This window comes from Protopterus annectens, chromosome 10.part0 (assembly GCF_019279795.1).
Source record: "Protopterus annectens isolate FY-2018-M chromosome 10.part0, PAN1.0, whole genome shotgun sequence".
NCBI lineage: Eukaryota > Metazoa > Chordata > Ceratodontiformes > Protopteridae > Protopterus > Protopterus annectens.
The window spans coordinates 307,649,169-307,667,951 of NC_056744.1; the positions used below are offsets into that span (position 1 = coordinate 307,649,169).

Sequence of the window (18,783 nt, forward strand, 5' to 3'; positions counted from 1 at the left end):
CAAATAAGCATCAAAAATGCAAAAGTGCACTGGCAATATGCCAAGAATGAGCATAACGGAACATTTCATGCAGACACCATTTGTGTGAGCATACTGACAAACAGAAGTGAGCAAACAATACCCCTATTAATTAACCAGAACTACATGCAACTCACTCTGGTATTCTTGGGGAGGGGGCACATACTGCACACAGTCCCCATGATGATACGAGTGCTAATGTCATTAGGGACATAATGGAATTACCCCATAGCAAACGCTCTCCATTATTATGGGCTGCAAGGGGAAAGTGGTACTAATTAGTTCCCTGGTCTGTGGACAATTACGGTCCATCCTGAAACATGGACAGGTCGAATATGGGAGGTGAAGCCAGACCCCTAACCTAAAGGAATGACAATGTCCTTTCATGAGTCAGATGGAAGATCAAGAATTTGAAGTGGCACAAACTCCTCCAGGGCTGTTGGGATGATCGTGCCATCTGGTCAGCTCTTACACGGGTGTAGGTAGGGCCCCCCCTTGACTCTGAGAAAGAAACTGATACAAATATACACATCTAAGGGAAAAGGTCTTGAAGGTTGACAGACACAAAGAGAACAAACACTATGAAAATTTTTTTTTTTTTTTTTTTTAAATCAAAACGAGAGAAAGAACATTTTTATCAAACATTAGTAATATTGTTAATATTATTACTATTTAGTTTTCTCAACTATATGTTTGGAGCTTTTCTCCCTGGGTCTCCGCTGAAAATGTTTCTCTGGCCCAGACAGACATTACCGGTAAACAAATGTAATAAATAAAATAAATACATTTTTCTTATTTAAACTAATGAATAAAATGGAACACAGATAAAGGATGATGTCACAAACAAGTGACTTACTTTAATAAATGTACACCTGCTCGTTTTTTAATATGACATGAGATCTTTTAAATCTATCTGGTTTCTAGCAACTCAGCAGATAAAACCTCTAATTAACTTCTCGTGCAAACAGGGCGCTCATTGTGCAGTATCCCTGAGGAGGTCAAGACCAAAGTTACCAACAAAAAAGAACGAACCAGGGAAGGCATCCACCCAAGTCACAAGTGAATCTATTCAAAAAGTAGGCAACAAATTCAAAAGATGGTGTAGCATAAGCACTTTTGTCCTTTTATTAAGATCTTCATCAGATAAAACTACTAAACTAGTACACATGCTTATATACAACAATAAACGTCACTGAATTCATTAATTAGACAAACACACCCCTAAAAACATATTAAAGAAACAATGCCAAAAATAAAACATTTGTTACATTTGTTGAAACATTGTTATATTACTTACTTTATATACTTATATTATTTACTATATATAACTTACTTCTTTCAAAAAGACAGAAAATCACTATACATATTCCATAAAGCCTCAAATCTAATTAAAAGATTACTACTCTCCCTTCTAGATGGTGACATTCAGCCCAAACACTGCAGCTATTGACCCTCTCTCTCTCTAGCTCACACATCCTCACCAAACCACCCAACTCTCTTACTTTGGCTCATCTCAACATCTGTAGTATTAATAACACTGCCCACCTCCACGCTCTGTTAGACGCACACTCATTTGACATCCTGTGTCTATCAGAAACTTGGTTAAAACCTACAACCCGACAGTGAGATTATCCCCCCTGCTTATAATGTCTTGAGACTTGACCGTAAAGCTAAAAAGGGTGGTGGGATAGCTACTCTACAAAACAGGGATGCAAATTACGGCTTTACAGGACAAACCTCCCATTGTAAGCAATGCAGAAATACTAGCCTCCAAACTCCAGCTTAATACCCACAAAGCCATCTACATCACTTGTACCTACCTTCCCCCAGGCAATATCATGAATACCCTCGAGGATAGCCTTGGCTGGCTCACCATTAATTTCCCCCTCAAGAAACCATAGTCCTTGGAGACATGAATATTGACTGGAAGACATGTTCCTCAGAACACCCTTCCACCCACTTAAATCTTCATGGTTTTACACAAACCATTCACTCTCCCACCAGAACTAATAAACCTTCCAACAAAGAAAGCATACTAGATTGGATTCTGATATTGACCACCAACCATATAAAGTAGGAACCCTTCCTGACAATGTAAGCATTCATGCACTAACTTACTTAATCAGACACAACACTGATACCTCCAACCTAACAACTTACAGACTAGTTAGAACAAATAAAAACTTTAACCCTGACTCTTTCCAAGTTGAACTCAGAGCTTGCAACTGGGCACCCCTGAAACACCTTTCTCTAGATGATGCTGTAATTTGTATCCATTCTTCATTCACATGCCTCATCACAATCTATCAGAAAAAGCTCTAAACCCGCCTCTTGGCTATCAAAAGATACTACGCAAACAACTATACTTACAAACTCTGGGCCAAATGTCAGACTACTAGAGACCCCATAGATCTACTCAACTTCAAACAATTAAAAAACATTACAAAAAAAGCCATACTTCCTGAGAAAAGAACCTACTACTGCCATTACAACAGACTAACCAAGATAAACCACAAAAGTTATGGGCACGTACAGTTTCTTAAAACCTGGCCACTCTGACACCCCCTCCCCCTCAGGCACCCCCCCCCCCCCCAAGATAACCCAAAACAGGTTGCAGATGCCTTTAATACCTTCTTCACTGAAACTGAACAGTCTCTTTCCAACCACCTGTCCCCAGATATCTCCAATCTCACCACTTCCTCAAATGTCTCTATTCCAACACTCCAACCAGTTCCCACATCTCTCATTTGCAAACTTCTCCACAAACTTAAATCGTCCTCTCCTTCAGCAGACCTTCTGCCTGCATAGCAGCTAAAGCAGTAGCCTATCCCATTCCCATCCGGATTAATAGAACCATTCTCAAAGGTTACATCCCATCAGTATGGAAAATATCCCACATTATTCCCCCTCACAAAGGTGGTAACTCAACTGAACTCTCAAATTATCGACCCATAGCCTTACTCTCCCCCTGGCCAAAATCATGGAAAGATGCATACACAAACAACTCCTCAATCACTTAACAATCTATTGGCTAACTGTCAACATGGTTTTAGACCATTCCATAGCACCACCTCTGCCCTCCTATCCTTCTCTGACTGCATTAATAAAAATCATAACAATATTCTTACCTCAGCCCTCTTTATAGACTTATCTAAAGCTTTCGAGATGGTTAATCACCAGCTACTGATACATTTACTAAAATCCCTTGCACTACACACAAGCTCAGTAAAATGGTTCCAATCCTATCTTCACAACAGGCAGTGTGCGTTGGGACAATAATTTATCCAACCACCTCCCTATTACCCTTGGCGTCCCTCAAGGCTCCATCCTGGGCCCTCTCCTTTTTTCTATTTTTATTAAGGACCTTCATACTAATATTCCCCAAGCCACCTGCATACAATATGCAGATGATTCTACTTTAATTTGCTCAACCTCATCTTCCTCTGAACTGTTCACCCTCACCCAGCAGGTATTCCAAACTGTTGAGACATGGTTAACACGATGCCTAATCCTTAACCCCAAGAAAACAAAACTCTTACTTTTCTCTCCCACCCGAAAATCCACTCCTCTACACTTTGCAGTAAAATCAAACAACGGCACGATTATACCACTTGATCCAACAACCAGACTCCTTGGAGTTGAGATAGACAATAACCTAAACTTTGATACTCACAATAACAACACTATAAAACTAGTCAACAAAAAACTGGGCTCCCTCTACAGAATTAAATCCTTCCTTACTCCTCTTGCCAGAACTACCATTGCCCATACCCATCTTACCTCCACTCTCCTCTATGCCTCCCCTATTTACACTTACCTGTCCAAAAGTAACTACAGCAAACTTGCAGTTGCATACAATAATATTGCCAGATTTGCCTTTGGCTCTACATTTAGAACCCACCACTGCCTAAACGTAAAACACTTAGGATGGCTTGAACTGCAAAATTTGATTCAATTTCAACTTACAAACAGCTCACAAAAACCTGTACGAACCCTCTAAAACTCCCATACTCACTACCCTTATTACCCCTTACAGTAATCTTAAAAGCTTACACTCTTCAAATAAACTACTCGTATGTACCACTAAATCCAACAATATGGCTGGTAATTCCTTGTTCTCTAACACAGTTGGGAAAACCTGGAACTCTCTTCCTGAAAATCTTACTGCAATTTACTCACTTCCAAGTTTTAAATGTCAACTCAAAATTCACCTCAAAACTCAATGGCTCTGCCCCTGCACTAACCCTGATTAACACTATGTGTGTCTACCTACTTCAGTGGCCCTGCCCCTGCACTAACCCTGATTAACACTGTGTGTGTCTACCTACTTCAGTGGCCCTGCCCCTGCACTAACCCTGATTAACACTATGTGTGTCTACCTACTTCAGTGGCCCTGCCCCTGCACTAACCCTGATTAACACTATGTGTGTCTACCTACTTCAGTGGCCCTGCCCCTGCACTAACCCTGGTTAACACTGTATGTGTCTACCTACTTCAGTGGCCCTGCCCCTGCACTAACCCTGGTTAACACTGTATGTGTCTACCTACTTCAGTGGCTCTGCCCCTGCACTAACCCTGATTAACACTATGTGTGTCTACCTACTTCAGTGGCCCTGCCCCTGCACTAACCCTGGTTAACACTGTATGTGTCTACCTACTTCAGTGGCTCTGCCCCTGCACTAACCCTGATTAACACTATGTGTGTCTACCTACTTCAGTGGCCCTGCCCCTGCACTAACCCTGGTTAACACTGTATGTGTGTCTACCTACTTCAGTGGCCCTGCCCCTGCACTAACCCTGATTAACACTATGTGTGTCTACCTACTTCAGTGGCCCTGCCCCTGCACTAACCCTGATTAACACTATGTGTGTCTACCTACTTCAGTGGCCCTGCCCCTGCACTAACCCTGATTAACACTATGTGTGTCTACCTACTTCAGTGGCCCTGCCCCTGCACTAACCCTGATTAACACTATGTGTGTCTACCTACTTCAGTGGCCCTGCCCCTGCACTAACCCTGATTAACACTATGTGTGTCTACCTACTTCAGTGGCCCTGCCCCTGCACTAACCCTGATTAACACTATGTGTGTCTACCTACTTCAGTGGCCCTGCCCCTGCACTAACCCTGGTTAACACTGTATGTGTGTCTACCTACTTCAGTGGCCCTGCCCCTGCACTAACCCTGATTAACACTGTATGTGTCTACCTACTTCAGTGGCCCTGCCCCTGCACTAACCCTGATTAACACTATGTGTGTCTACCTACTTCAGTGGCCCTGCCCCTGCACTAACCCTGATTAACACTATGTGTGTCTACCTACTTCAGTGGCCCTGCCCCTGCACTAACCCTGATTAACACTATGTGTGTCTACCTACTTCAGTGGCCCTGCCCCTGCACTAACCCTGATTAACACTATGTGTGTCTACCTACTTCAGTGGCCCTGCCCCTGCACTAACCCTGGTTAACACTGTATGTGTGTCTACCTACTTCAGTGGCCCTGCCCCTGCACTAACCCTGATTAACACTGTATGTGTTCACCTACTTCAGTGGCCCTGCCCCTGCACTAACCCTGATTAACACTATGTGTGTCTACCTACTTCAGTGGCCCTGCCCCTGCACTAACCCTGATTAACACTATGTGTGTCTACCTACTTCAGTGGCCCTGCCCCTGCACTAACCCTGATTAACACTATGTGTGTCTACCTACTTCAGTGGCCCTGCCCCTGCACTAACCCTGATTAACACTATGTGTGTCTACCTACTTCAGTGGCCCTGCCCCTGCACTAACCCTGGTTAACACTGTATGTGTGTCTACCTACTTCAGTGGCCCTGCCCCTGCACTAACCCTGGTTAACACTGTATGTGTGTCTACCTACTTCAGTGGCCCTGCCCCTGCACTAACCCTGATTAACACTATGTGTGTCTACCTACTTCAGTGGCCCTGCCCCTGCACTAACCCTGATTAACACTGTATGTGTGTCTACCTACTTCAGTGGCTCTGCCCCTGCACTAACCCTGATTAACACTATGTGTGTCTACCTACTTCAGTGGCCCTGCCCCTGCACTAACCCTGATTAACACTGTATGTGTGTCTCCCTACTTTACTATTCGCTTCCTCCAAACTTAACTTTTGTTCCCATACTATCACTTCTCACCAAAATAACTAACTTTTAAAAGCATCTAAAGATCTTTTATCCTTGAGTAAAACCTCTCCTATTATAAACCTTTCTATATAGGTTTTCCTTTGGTATTGTATTTAATTTCCTGATGCTATGTATGTAACTAAATGTTTTTCACTAGTTTAATTGTACCACGGCAATTAATGTTTTTTTGATGTGGAGCTTTTCTCCCCAGGCCTCTGCTGAAAATGGACATACATCCAGTTGGACTAGCCCAGTCAACAAATGTAAAATAAAATAAAAATATTAAAAAAACATGAATCTATCAAGAACCGAAAAATAAAAAAGATCATAAGGAACAAGAATGATTATGGACAGGGTACAGCTTTAGCACCCAGTTCACAAAGCAGCCCAGTGGGGATCTGGCAACAGAGGACTGACGAGTGCAGCCCAGCGGGGATCTGGCAACAGAGGACTGACGAGTGCAGCCCAGCGGGGATCTGGCAACAGAGGAGTGATGAGTGCAGCCCAGCGGGGATCTGGCAACAGAAGACTGACAAGTGGAACCCAGCAGGGATCTGGCAACAGAGGACTGACGCGTGCAGCCCAGCGGGGATCTGGCAAAAGAGGACTGACGAGTGGAACCCAGCGGGGATCTGGCAACAGAGGACTGATGAGTGGAACCCAGCAGGGATCTGGCAACAGAAAACTGACTAGTGCAGCTCAGTGGGGATCCGGCGACAGAAGATTGATGAGTGTATAGCATTAGCTGTGGAAACACAAATGTCATGGTCTAACATAACATCTGCATCCTTAGCCATGCAAATGGTACAAAGAATATCCAGGTGGCCATAAAACAATAAAGTGAGAAAGGGTCTAAGATTTGTGGACCCTCCAATGCATCCTCACAAAAGGTTGCCAAATTCATGACCTCCTTGACCCCTCTTCAAGCAAGGGCAACCAGTACTGGTAACCATCCAGCTCTATACATAAAGTCCGTTACTGAGACAGGATCATAGAAGAGTTAACACTATGCGTCATTTAAACAGTTATGTATAGCTTTCATTTAGAGTACATTGTAGTTGCAGTTACTTCACTACTGAAACAGTTATAGTCGATGTATCCATATGTGTCTGAAACAAATGTACTATTGACTTTATTGAAGTCTGCACAGGACTAAGCCTATAAATGGTCCAGATGGACCAGTGCTCTACCCCAGTTAGTAAAAAAAATAAATAAAATGAATTGCTACTTTCAGGGACTGCAGCTGGATTTTGGAACACTAGCTGGTAGTCTCCCTCACTAAGGTCACCATAACCAGTCAACCATTAAGTGGAAAGCACAGGTAGCCTTATCTTGCAAGGCTTTGTCCGCCATTGTGGACACACTGCTCAAAACAGTGGGCACATTGTTAAGTTCACTGTACCGGTAGCAATGTTCACCGCAGGGAAATAAAGGAATCTCCTGCGCAGATTGAAACACTAACATTCTTTGAGAAGTTAACTTCCTGACAAGTTACAGGATCCAGGCACTCAACATCAGCAGAAGCAAGACTCCTGGAATCGCCACTGCCCACAACCAGATACCCACTTTAATAATCAGGCTTGAGGCTTCATATGCTCATGATACAGGAAAAAGATCAGACTTTAATTTTGATTTGATTATATTATTAAGAAACAGAACTTCTATGGCAGATTACATAACTGATCTTGAGCAAAACTTTGCATAGATGAGGAAATACAATATGCTCCACTGAGATGCAATAATTGATTTTAAGCTTTTAGTTAATATATGCTTAAATCCAAACAATATACCGTTAGCATTAACACTCATTACCGTTGCTTTTGCCTCAATGATGCTAGCCCTAAAATGCATTTTCAGGGGGGAAAAAGTCATTGGGCACTTTAATGGGCATTTACACAAGTGCGGACCCAGCTTATTTCACAGAAAAAAAAACAGTACTGCTAGGTGTTAAGCCACTAAATAAGAACATCAGGAGATACAAATGTGCTACAAGGTCAAGAGCACCCAGCAATGGGCTATGGACTGGTAAAACAGATTCGAACAAATAAAAATAACTGCAATATTTAAAGATCCAGAACAGTGCAACAACTATTTACCAAAAAGCCAGTTTCAGATGTAAACCTTTTACTAGAATAACCTTTTTCAGTCAGCTGTCATTGTGTGTGTTGTGCATTTGTCTAACACTATGGCTTATCAGATTTTAGACTTTGAAGATTTCATACTGAAACCATTTGGCAAAACTATCCTAACAGAAAAGGTAAGTTACTTAATACATATTTACTGCCTTGTGTTTTCCAGTTTCAGATACTTCCAAAACCGATGCATTTTTACCACCGTTATCCAAATAAATAGCATCGCTAAAACATACGTCTATCCTGCGGTGGTAGTGCTGCGGTACCATAGTTGCCTCACAGTAAGACGTCCTGTTCAATTCTCAGCTAGAGCATCTTGTGTGTAGACATGCGTGAATGGGTGTACCTTTGTTGAAGGTTGTGAGTCAGAGCTGGCAATTCGGCACGTAAAAATCTACTGCCAATCATTAGCAGACCGGAGTTCCGCTGTGGCGACCCCTAACCAGGAAAAGCCGAAAGACGCAACAACGAAAACATACATCTACTGCGGTGGTGGTGAGGTAGCGTTCTCGCCTCACAGAAAGACGTTGGCCTGTTCGATTCTCAGCTAGAGCGTCTTCTGTGTGGAGACATGCGTGAATGGGCGTACCTTTGTGGTTGTGCGTCAGGGCCGGCAACTCAGCACGTAAAAATCTACTGCCAATCATTAGTGGACCGGAGTTCCGCTGTGGCAACCCCTAACTGGGAAAAGACGAAAGACACAACAACAACTAAAACATACATCTTCTGTTCTACACACAGAATGTAATAAATCATTATCCAAATAAATAGCATCACTAAGAAATACATCTTCTGTTCTACACACAGAATGCAACAAATCATTATCCAAATAAATAGCATCACTAAGAAATACATCTTCTGTTCTACACACAGAATGTAACAAATCGTTATCCAAATGAATGGCATCACTAAGAATTACATCTTCTGTTCTACACACAGAATGTAAAAAATCGTTATCCAAATAAATAGCATCACTAAGAAATACATCTTCTTAGGTTCATAGGTAGGTACTAGGCGATCGGCCCCAAGGCCTAAATAAGCCTAGCCAACAAGGTTCCCTGGCTTACGCCATCCAAGAAAGTTATTTTCCTGTGCCCCTGTCGAGCAGAGCCTCAGAAGTGATCTCCAGGGTGTATTTCCTATTTCCCATCCACTCAAGATTTTTCTTGAAGAGTGCTAATGAGGAACTTTGCTTGACATATATGGGTAGCTTGTTCCAGACTATAGGAAGTCTCTGGGATAGGAATCGATCCCTCCAGCATGTCCTGTTTATTGTGGTGCAAGGTTCAAGTCCCTAGAGCGTGTAGCTTGGAGGGATTGGGATTTCTTTAGCTGTAGCATGTCCAACAGATCTGGGTCTGACACAGCTTTATAGGTTAGGCAGAGATCACCTCGGAGTAGACTATATGCTACAGAGTAAAGCTGGAGTTTTTTTTGAGATGGTCAGTGTAGGGCATCTGTTTGAAGCCAGTAATCCTCTTTGTGAGGTACTTCTATGGCCCTTCCAGCTGCTACAGATGTCTAGTGAGGTACATTCCAAAAGGGGCGCTGTACTCTACAATGGGTCTAATGAGTGCAGAGTAGAGGGGAACAATGACCTCTTTTTTCCTGGATGAAAAATCTTTTGTGATGAGGTGTGCCATGTAGAAGGATTTCCTGACTATTGCGGCAATCTGATTATCAAAGGAGAGACTAGTGTCCCCCTGGGTCCCAAGGTCTCATCACACATTCAGCGTTAAGTAGACTGCTGCCTATGTGGTAGCTCATGGGTACTGCGTTTTTACCAAAGGGGATGACAGTGCACTTTTTGGCATGAGCTTGAGGCCATGGCTCTGATACCAGGCATCTGTCTCCGTGAGGCCCTTCTGTACGATGTCCACATCATTTGGGGACTCGACTATGGCTCCTAGTTTGCAGTCATCTGCAATCTTCGTTAGCCAGAGGCCTTCTGTATTAATCTGTACTTCAGAGAAGTAGATAAACAGGAGAGGTTCCCAGGACTGAACCCTGTGATACTCCACTTGTCACTGGTTTGAAGTCAGATTTGGAGTCTGCAACTTTTAGTGTGGGTTCTGTCAGTGAGCCAGTTGGCAACCCATCTTGTGATGCAGGGATTTATACCTAGTTTAGTGAGTTTAGCTATAATTCCAGAATGGGGTATGGTGTCGAAAGCCTTGGCGAGGTCAAGATAGGCTGTGTGAACCACCTTACCCTCGTCTACGGCTTTGGTGACTGACTCAAAGAAGTCGATCAGGTTCAGGAGGCATGATCTGCCTTTCACAAACCCGAACTGGGTGGGATCCAGAGTTTGGAGGTTACCAATGTCTGTTTATGAGTTCCATGATGATACATTCCACAGGCTAATACAGTAATAGTTCCCAGGATCAGTGGTGGCTCCCCCTTTGTAGAGTGGGATAACTGTTGCTGTGCGCCATTCAATGGGCACAAAGCCTGACATGAGGTTATGATTGAACATGTTGCTTAGGTGGGGCACCAGTTCGTTCTGAAGTTAGTGTAAAACGCAGCCTGGGATGTTGTCCAGTCCCATGGATGCTGTGTTTTTGGCTTTATAGAGTGCAGCTTTTACCTGCGTAGTTGTGATTACAGGGACTCTGCATTCTTCCCGTATCGATATGGGCCCTTTAGGGGGTGAGAGGGAGGTAATGTTAGCACTGAACCTATCTGCCAGGATGTTGGCAATATCAGTTGGTTCTGTAATTTTCATGCCGTTGTGCTGTACCTCAGAGCAGATCTGGGTGTTACCATTGAGATTCTAGACATAGCTATAGAATGCTTTGTGGTTGTCCTTATAATCAGTGGTGATTTTGTTTTCATAGCTAGCTTTGGAGGATCTTATAAGGGATCTTGGCTTTTTACTGAGGCTGACCAGGGAGCTCCTCCACTCATGGGACTTTACTCTCTCTTTTGCAACAGTTTCTTCCTTCTGTTGTAGAGTTTGTTTACGGCAGGGGACCATCAGATTGGCTTCCTTTTTTTGGAGGATAGCGGCTTGGTTCTGTTTGGGATAGCACAATCCATGCACTCCTGTAAGTGCTTATAAAGTGCATTTGTGTAGGATTCAGCATTCGTACCTCTATTGTCCATCAGCATGGGTGTCGTGAAGTTTGTCACTTCTTTCTTAAGAAGCATGAAGTTGGCTTTGGAGAAAATGTTTACCATGGTTTCCTTAATGGGGGGTGGGGGCGGGATATGGATATCTAGGGTGATTAGCTTATGGTCGGACCTGAGCAACGAGGAATTGACTTCAGGTGTGGAACATCAGTTACTCATGTTGGTAATGACTAGGTGTAGGACATTGTTGCCCCTGGTGGGGGTGTGGAAAAGATAATCCAGAGCACTGGAATTTATGAATTCCAGAAAGCATTGAGTGAAGGGAGTTGGTACATGAGTAGTTTTCCCAGTTAATGGTGGGTTAATTGAAATTGCTCATTATTAGGGTGTTTGGTTGAACCCTAACATTTTCCAGTATATCAAGAAAAGAGGAGTGGGAATCCTGGGGTACGGTGGAGGATCTGTAGCAAGCTACAATTTGGATTGCAGTTTTGCCCACAGTCAGTTGCACTTGGATTACCTTGGATGCATTATGCTGAGCAACTAGCCTGGAGGTGTGGATATCCTTAATGAATATGGACACACCTCCGCTTTTGGTGTTCCGGTCCAGGTTAGGTGGCTGAAAAGTGTGGTGTGAGTTATAGCCTGGTAATGGAGGGGTGCTCTCTGGAGCCTTGAACCACATCTCAGTCACTGCACAAGGAGTACCTCGAGGGAGTGCATTTTGAGATTTAGACTTCAAGGATTGAGTAGCATTGCCCTCAGATTTTGCTTGCCTTTTCCTGTTACGGTGGTGAATTTGTCATTTGAACCTTGCCTAAAAAAGGCACTATAGGGGCGGAAAGAGCCTTAGCCAGAATCCGGAATTCCAGGGGTGACAGGTGCGGGCCATCTCTGCCAAAGCATTGTGGTCTGTCGATCATGTCGTCCCAGGCAGACAGATACTGGATCCCTTTAGAATGGCACCAGAAGCTTAGTCAATCATTTTTTCCTTGTACTGTGGTATCATTCTGGGTGATGGCAGGATGCTACTCAGGGTTAGGGTCATACCCTGCCTGGGCTACAAGATCAGAGAGCTCTTCCATATCTCTTTTCATGTAGTCCAGGGAGGTACGTCTCAGGTCATTCACACCAACATGGACAATGACAGAGTCATATTTGTACTTGGTGTGGAGTGACCTGAGTGCGTGGGTTATGTGGCGGATCCTGGCACCAGACAGGCAGCTGACAGTAACCTTCTCCTTGTTTAGCCTGGTGAGTAGGACATCAGTGTGCCTGACTATAGGGTCACCTATGACTAGTGTGTTGGGTATGTTGTTTTGCCTTATGGGCTGAGGTTGAGTGGCACACTGAGTCTGTGGGCTGTGTCTCATTTGTGTTGTGTTGGGGGGGGGGTGTTGCTTGTGTTTCTGCTTTGGAGGTCTCTGTTGCTTGAGCAGATTATTATTGAGAGCCTCCGCAAATGTTTTTGTGTTACTATGTGTGGATTTTGGTGGCGTAGGTTTAGTGGGACTATGTGAGGAGTGTGGTGTGGTGCAAATGTTTATCTTCTCCTCATGACTGTCAAGTTCAGTCTTGGTTGGAGAGAGCTTTACCTCCAGTTTGGCAAGATAAGTGCATCTCTCACAGGTTGTAGTTTTGGGTGGGAGGAGGAGGAGAGGGTTGTCTGTGTACATGAGGCAATTGCTACATTGCCCCAAGATCCCCAGATTCATCAGATTTTATTCTACAATAAGCTGATGACATTTATTTTGTTTTAGGGGCATCCGTTTTTACTAACTGTAACCATCATACTGTCCACTCCGTTTTTACTAATTGTAACCATCATACTGTCCACAACTAAATGAAAATTAACAACAAAAGAAAAGTAAAGACCGCAACCTACTGCGCAAACAGTACATTTTAATGTTTTTCAAAAATTAAAAATATTTGCAACTCTCACTGTCCACATTTACTGCAATCAAAAGCCAGTACAGTGCTGTCTGCAAGAGGTGATGTATCTTACATGTACCAATTGTGTTGTACAAGTGTGGTATAAAAAACAATGCATCCTACATACACCACCTGTCCTATGATGGCTGTATAAAAAAGGTAATGCATCCTACGTACACCACCTGTCCTATGATGGCTGTATAAAAAAGGTAATGCATCCTACGTACACCACCTGTCCTATGATGGCTGTATAAATAATACATCCTACGTACACCAACTGTCCTATGATGGCTGTATAAATAACAATACACCCTACGTACACCACCTGTCCTACGATATCTGTATAAATAACAATACATCCAACGTACACCACCTGTCCTATGATGGCTGTATAAATAACACATCCTACATACACCACCTGTCCTATGATGGCTGTATAAATAACAATACACCCTACGTACACCACCTGTCCTACGATATCTGTATAAATAACAATACACCCTACGTACACCACCTGTCCTAAGATATCTGTATAAATAACAATACATACTACGTACACCACCTGTCCTATGATGGCTGTATAAATAACAATACATCCTACGTACACCACCTGTCCTATGATGGCTGCATAAATAACAATACATCCTACGTACACCACCTGTCCTATGATGGCTGTATAAAAAAACAATGCATCTTATGTATGCCACCTGTCTTATGACAGCTGTATAAAAAACAATACATCCTACATACACCACCTATTTTATGACGACTGTATAAAAAAGGTAATTCATCCTATGTACACCACCTATCTTAGAATGGCTCTTATAGGATCATAGGTGTTTACTAGGCTAACGACCACAGGAGCCTTTTTAAGTATAGCCATGCATCCCAAATCTCTGACAAGTTCTGATACCCTTCATAAGTGCAAGTATGGGCCTGGGAGATGAACCATTTACAGGTTACCTCTGTCCATTGGGATACATACCTCTCTCTCTAGTAGGTCTTATTTATATCAAAGGCAAGGTTTAAGTCTTTAGAATGGGTAATTCTGGTGCTGTTTGTTTTGTGGACATGCAGGAGGTTCATCAGAGTGGGGTTGGACAATGCCCTGTATACCAGGCATCAATCTCCCCTCAAAAGCCTGTAGGAGACAGAATACAGGGATAGGGCATTGAGGCAGTCTGCATAGGACATATTACTTACGCCCTGCATTCCTTTAATGAGGAACCTCTGTGGACGTTCCAGTTGTTGGATATGTCTGGTTACGTACATACCAAAGGGGGCATTGTACTCAATGACAGGTCTGATGAATGTCGAATACAATGGAACAATGACTTCCTTGGACTTAAATGACATACCTTTGTTTACAAGTTGCACAACATAGAATGATTTCCTCATCACAGTAGACATGCAATGTTCAAAGGCTAGATTACTATGTGTGTTCCTAAGTCCCCGAGTACTGGGTTAACTCTAATGGGTGTGTTGTCAATATGATAGTTACCAGGGATGGATGACTTTCCAAAAGGATACTATTATGCATTTCTTGGCATTTAGTTTTAGTCCATGGCTCTAACAAAAGTTGTTTGTCAGCCCCTCCTGGAGAACATGTGTCAGTGCAAGATTCAATGACGGCTCCTAATTTGCAATCTACAAATTTAGTCAGCCAGACACCACTGACATTGGCCTCGACTTCTGAGAAGTAAATGCCAAAAAGGAGAGGTCCAAGGACTGATCCCTGAAGGATTCCACTTGTGACTGGCCTCTCTGTAGAGGTGGACTCCCCAGTTGGCTATCCACCAGGTGACATACGGGTCTGTACCTAACCTCCTGAGTTTATCAACAATACCAGAGAGTGGGGCAGTGTGTCAAATGCCCTGGCCAGGTCAAGGTAGGCAGTGTGAACAACTTTGCCCTCATCCATTGCTTTGGTGACCTTCTCGAAGAAGTCCACCAGGTTAAGCGGGCATGATCTGCCCTTGACAAAACCAAACTGGGTTGGGTCCAGTGTATGGAGGTTTACTACATCTCTACTGATCATCTCCATGATAATTCTTTCCATGGCTTTACATACAAGACTAGTGAGACCTATGGGTCTGTAGTTTCCAGGATCTGTAGATGGCCCACATTTGTGCAGAGGGATGATTGTTGCCTTTCTCCATTTATGAGGCCAAAAGCCTGTTTGGAGGCCATAGTTAAACAGTAATTCCAGACACCCTGATAGGTCATGTTTCATGCTATTTAAAAAGCATCCTGGGATACTGTCTGGGCCCACTGCTGCAGTGCTCTTGATCTTGGAGAGTGATAGTAGGGGGAGTTACATTTAATTATATTTTCTGAGGGAAGGCTGAGGGGGAGAGAGGGGTAAAGTTGGAGATGAATTTATCACCCAGGAGGTTTGCTATATCTTCTGGATCAGTATAGGTGGCTCCATTTACAATGAGTTCTGCACACAACTGTGTACTGTGCCTTTGAGGCTGCTGACATAGCTAAAGAATGCTTTGTGGTTGGCCCTTGGTCTGGGAGGCCAAACTTAACTCAAATTTGGCTTTGGTAGATTTTATTTGTCCTCTGAATTTGTTTAGTTTGATGAGAGTGCTTTTATTCTGCAGGGTGGTGCACCTCCTAATTTTTGCCATGATTTTCTTCCTCCTGTTATACAACAGACTAACTTTACGATTCCACCAGGGTGGCTTGTTTTTTGAGTTAGTTCTGTACTTCTTCCTGGGGGCTGCAGCTGCTTCTATGCAGCTATTAACATGCTTGTACAGGGTTTCTGTGAACAGTTCTGCACAGGCAGAAATGTTGTCAGGGTTTATGGGGGCTTGAAATTTTGCCAGGTTCTCACTTAATAGCAGGAAGTCAGCCTTAGAATAGTTCCTGAATATTCCAGGTTTAGCTGGGGGTCAAGGTTTTATTTTTACTTCAAAGGGTATAATTTTTTTTAGTCTGACCTTTCCAGGGAATGCATTACAGTAGGGCGTGTGCAGCAGTCTCCCATATTAGTGAGGACTAGATCCATTATGGTTGCATCCCTGGTCGGTGTACTGACCACCTGGTCCAGGGAGTCTGTGTTTACAAAATCTAGGAATCTCTGTGCATACACATTTTGTGTCATATAGGATTCACAGTTAATAGTGGGGCAATTAAAGTTACTCATAAATATGATATTGGGTTGGATGGTTAGTGTCTCTAATAAGTTTAAATACATGGTATGGGTTTCCTGGGTCACATAGGGGGACCTATAGCTTGCAAGGAAGTGGTATTAGATTTTACCTATGGTGATCTGAACATGGAGCAGCTCAAGTGCATTGTCCTGTTTGACCAGCCTTGAAGTATATTTTTGATGTAAATAGAGACACCTCCACCTTTAGTCCCTGTCTGTGAAGTAGCTGGTCTCCACATGTGTGGAAGGTGGTATAAGCTTGCACTGATGATGTACTCTCTGCAGCTTTAAACCCTGTCTCAGTGACCGCAAAGACATCAGCATTCTCTAGGGTAAAGAGAGCTTCTAGGGAGTGGAGTTTTTTGTTTAGACTCCTAGCATTGAGCAGTAATACCTTTAGATTTTCTTAATTTTTTTTTGGTATGTCGGAAGTACTTTCAGTTTGTCAGTGCCTAAAAAAGGCACTATGGGGGAAGACAATGTCTTAGCTAATATTTAAAAGCCTAGATGGGAGAGGTGCAGATGATCCCTGGAAAAGTAGCGTGGTCTTCTCCTTCCATGCTGACAAATACTTCACCCCCTTAGAATGACACCAGAAACTAAGCCAATTATTAAAGTCAATCATCTTTTGTTCGTTTTGTGGCATCATCCTTGGAGAAGGTAAAATGCTGCTCTATGCTAGGCTCATACCAGACTGAGACACACATTCTGAGAGCTCCATGATGTCTCTTCATATAGTCTAGGGAGATGCATCTCAGGTCATTTACTCCCGCATGGACTATGACAGAGTCCTATTGGTATTGTGGTCCAGTTACCCGAGTGTGTGCATAATGTGGTGGATCCTAGCTCCTGATAAGCAACTGACCGTGACTTTCTCCTTACTCAGCCTGGTGAAAGATACATCAGTGTCTCTCACAATGGAGTCTCCAATGACTAGAACATTGGATTGTATGGTGACTTGCCTTATGGGCTTAGAGGTAGAGGCTCCATGAGATGTAGCTCTGTGTTGATGTGGCTGTTTTTTTTTCAAAGAGCGCATTTGGGGCTGCTGAGGATATTTATGTGTACTTCATCTATGAGGTCGTTGTGGTTTAGGGAGGTTACATGTAAATGCCTCAGCATAAGCGGGTCTATATGTCTGTTTTGAATTTTGCGTGATGGGTGTAGCATGTGTTCTACTGACAACCTTATTGACATTAGGAGTACTTTTATGTGAGAGCTTTGCCTCCTGTCACATTGTGTAAATACATCTCTCACATAACATATCAGTTTATTTGAGAATTAACTGGTTGCCAGTAAACATGAGGCAGTTTCTACATTGCCTCAGGATGCCCATATCTACCAAGCCAGTAATTTAGACCGTAGGAAAGTTCATATCCATGGCAACTGACCCTTTTTTATTGATCAGACAGCTGGAGTGAGAATACCAATCACTGTCAGGAGTATCCAGTTTGCAACTATGTGGACAGTGCTGGTCACAGCAAACTAGTTGTCCTGCATGCAACTAGGTATTGGACAGATCTGAATTGTGTTTTTACCGGAAAAATGTCACTCAAGGTGTCCGAGCCTGTACATAGCACTGACAAACACTTAAGGGGAAACTAATATGTAGACCTAGAAAATTTAAGCATGAAGTATATTGGCACATATTCTAAAGTTAGAAACAAATCAAGCAGCACTTGCTGAAAACAAAAAATTAGCTGGTCAAGAATAATGAAAAGAGGAGAGTCACATGAATGGCTACTGCCTGGCTACTACTAATGCTGGTCTCAGCACAGCTTCATGATGTTGGGATATAATTCTCCTTTGCTTCTTCTCTCACCAGAAGCAAAATGTTAGCACCAATCCCAAAAAGAGAAGCAGGCCACAACCTATTTGGTGATCCACAGTCTTATCCCAGATGACGCAAGAGTCTGTAGGCTTGTAGCCTTTTCTCTGGTAGATGCCTTGAATAGCAACCAGACCAAACAGGTACATTAAGCACACTCACTCTCCAACCAGAAACACTCGGGAATTAATGCACTCTGCTCTTTCTCTCACCAGGATCAGAATATAAACACAGATTCCAAACTGTCACCTATAAAAGTTGTTATTACGCTTTCTGGTGATCATCAGTCTCCAGGAAATAATGTCCCTGGACTCCTCCTCTCACTAGGACAAAACAGAAGCACTAATCCCAAGATGACTACTAAGAAGCAGAATAACTGGTAGTCTAGCACCCGCTCTCCCGGCCCTCAGGGGTGCGGAGATACGGCCGCCGTGGCATCTCACACCCGGGATTCTTAAAGGTAAGATGAAAAAAAAAAAGGTTTATCCTAAAC

General features: G+C 43.2%; 1 protein-coding gene across 1 annotated transcript in view; it reads right to left on the reverse strand.

Moving 5' to 3' along the window:
- The window catches only part of LOC122813060 (cyclic AMP-dependent transcription factor ATF-6 alpha-like), a 2,557,378-nt gene that overhangs the window by 1,308,871 nt on the left and 1,229,724 nt on the right, over nucleotides 1-18,783 (reverse strand). The window lies entirely within an intron of this gene.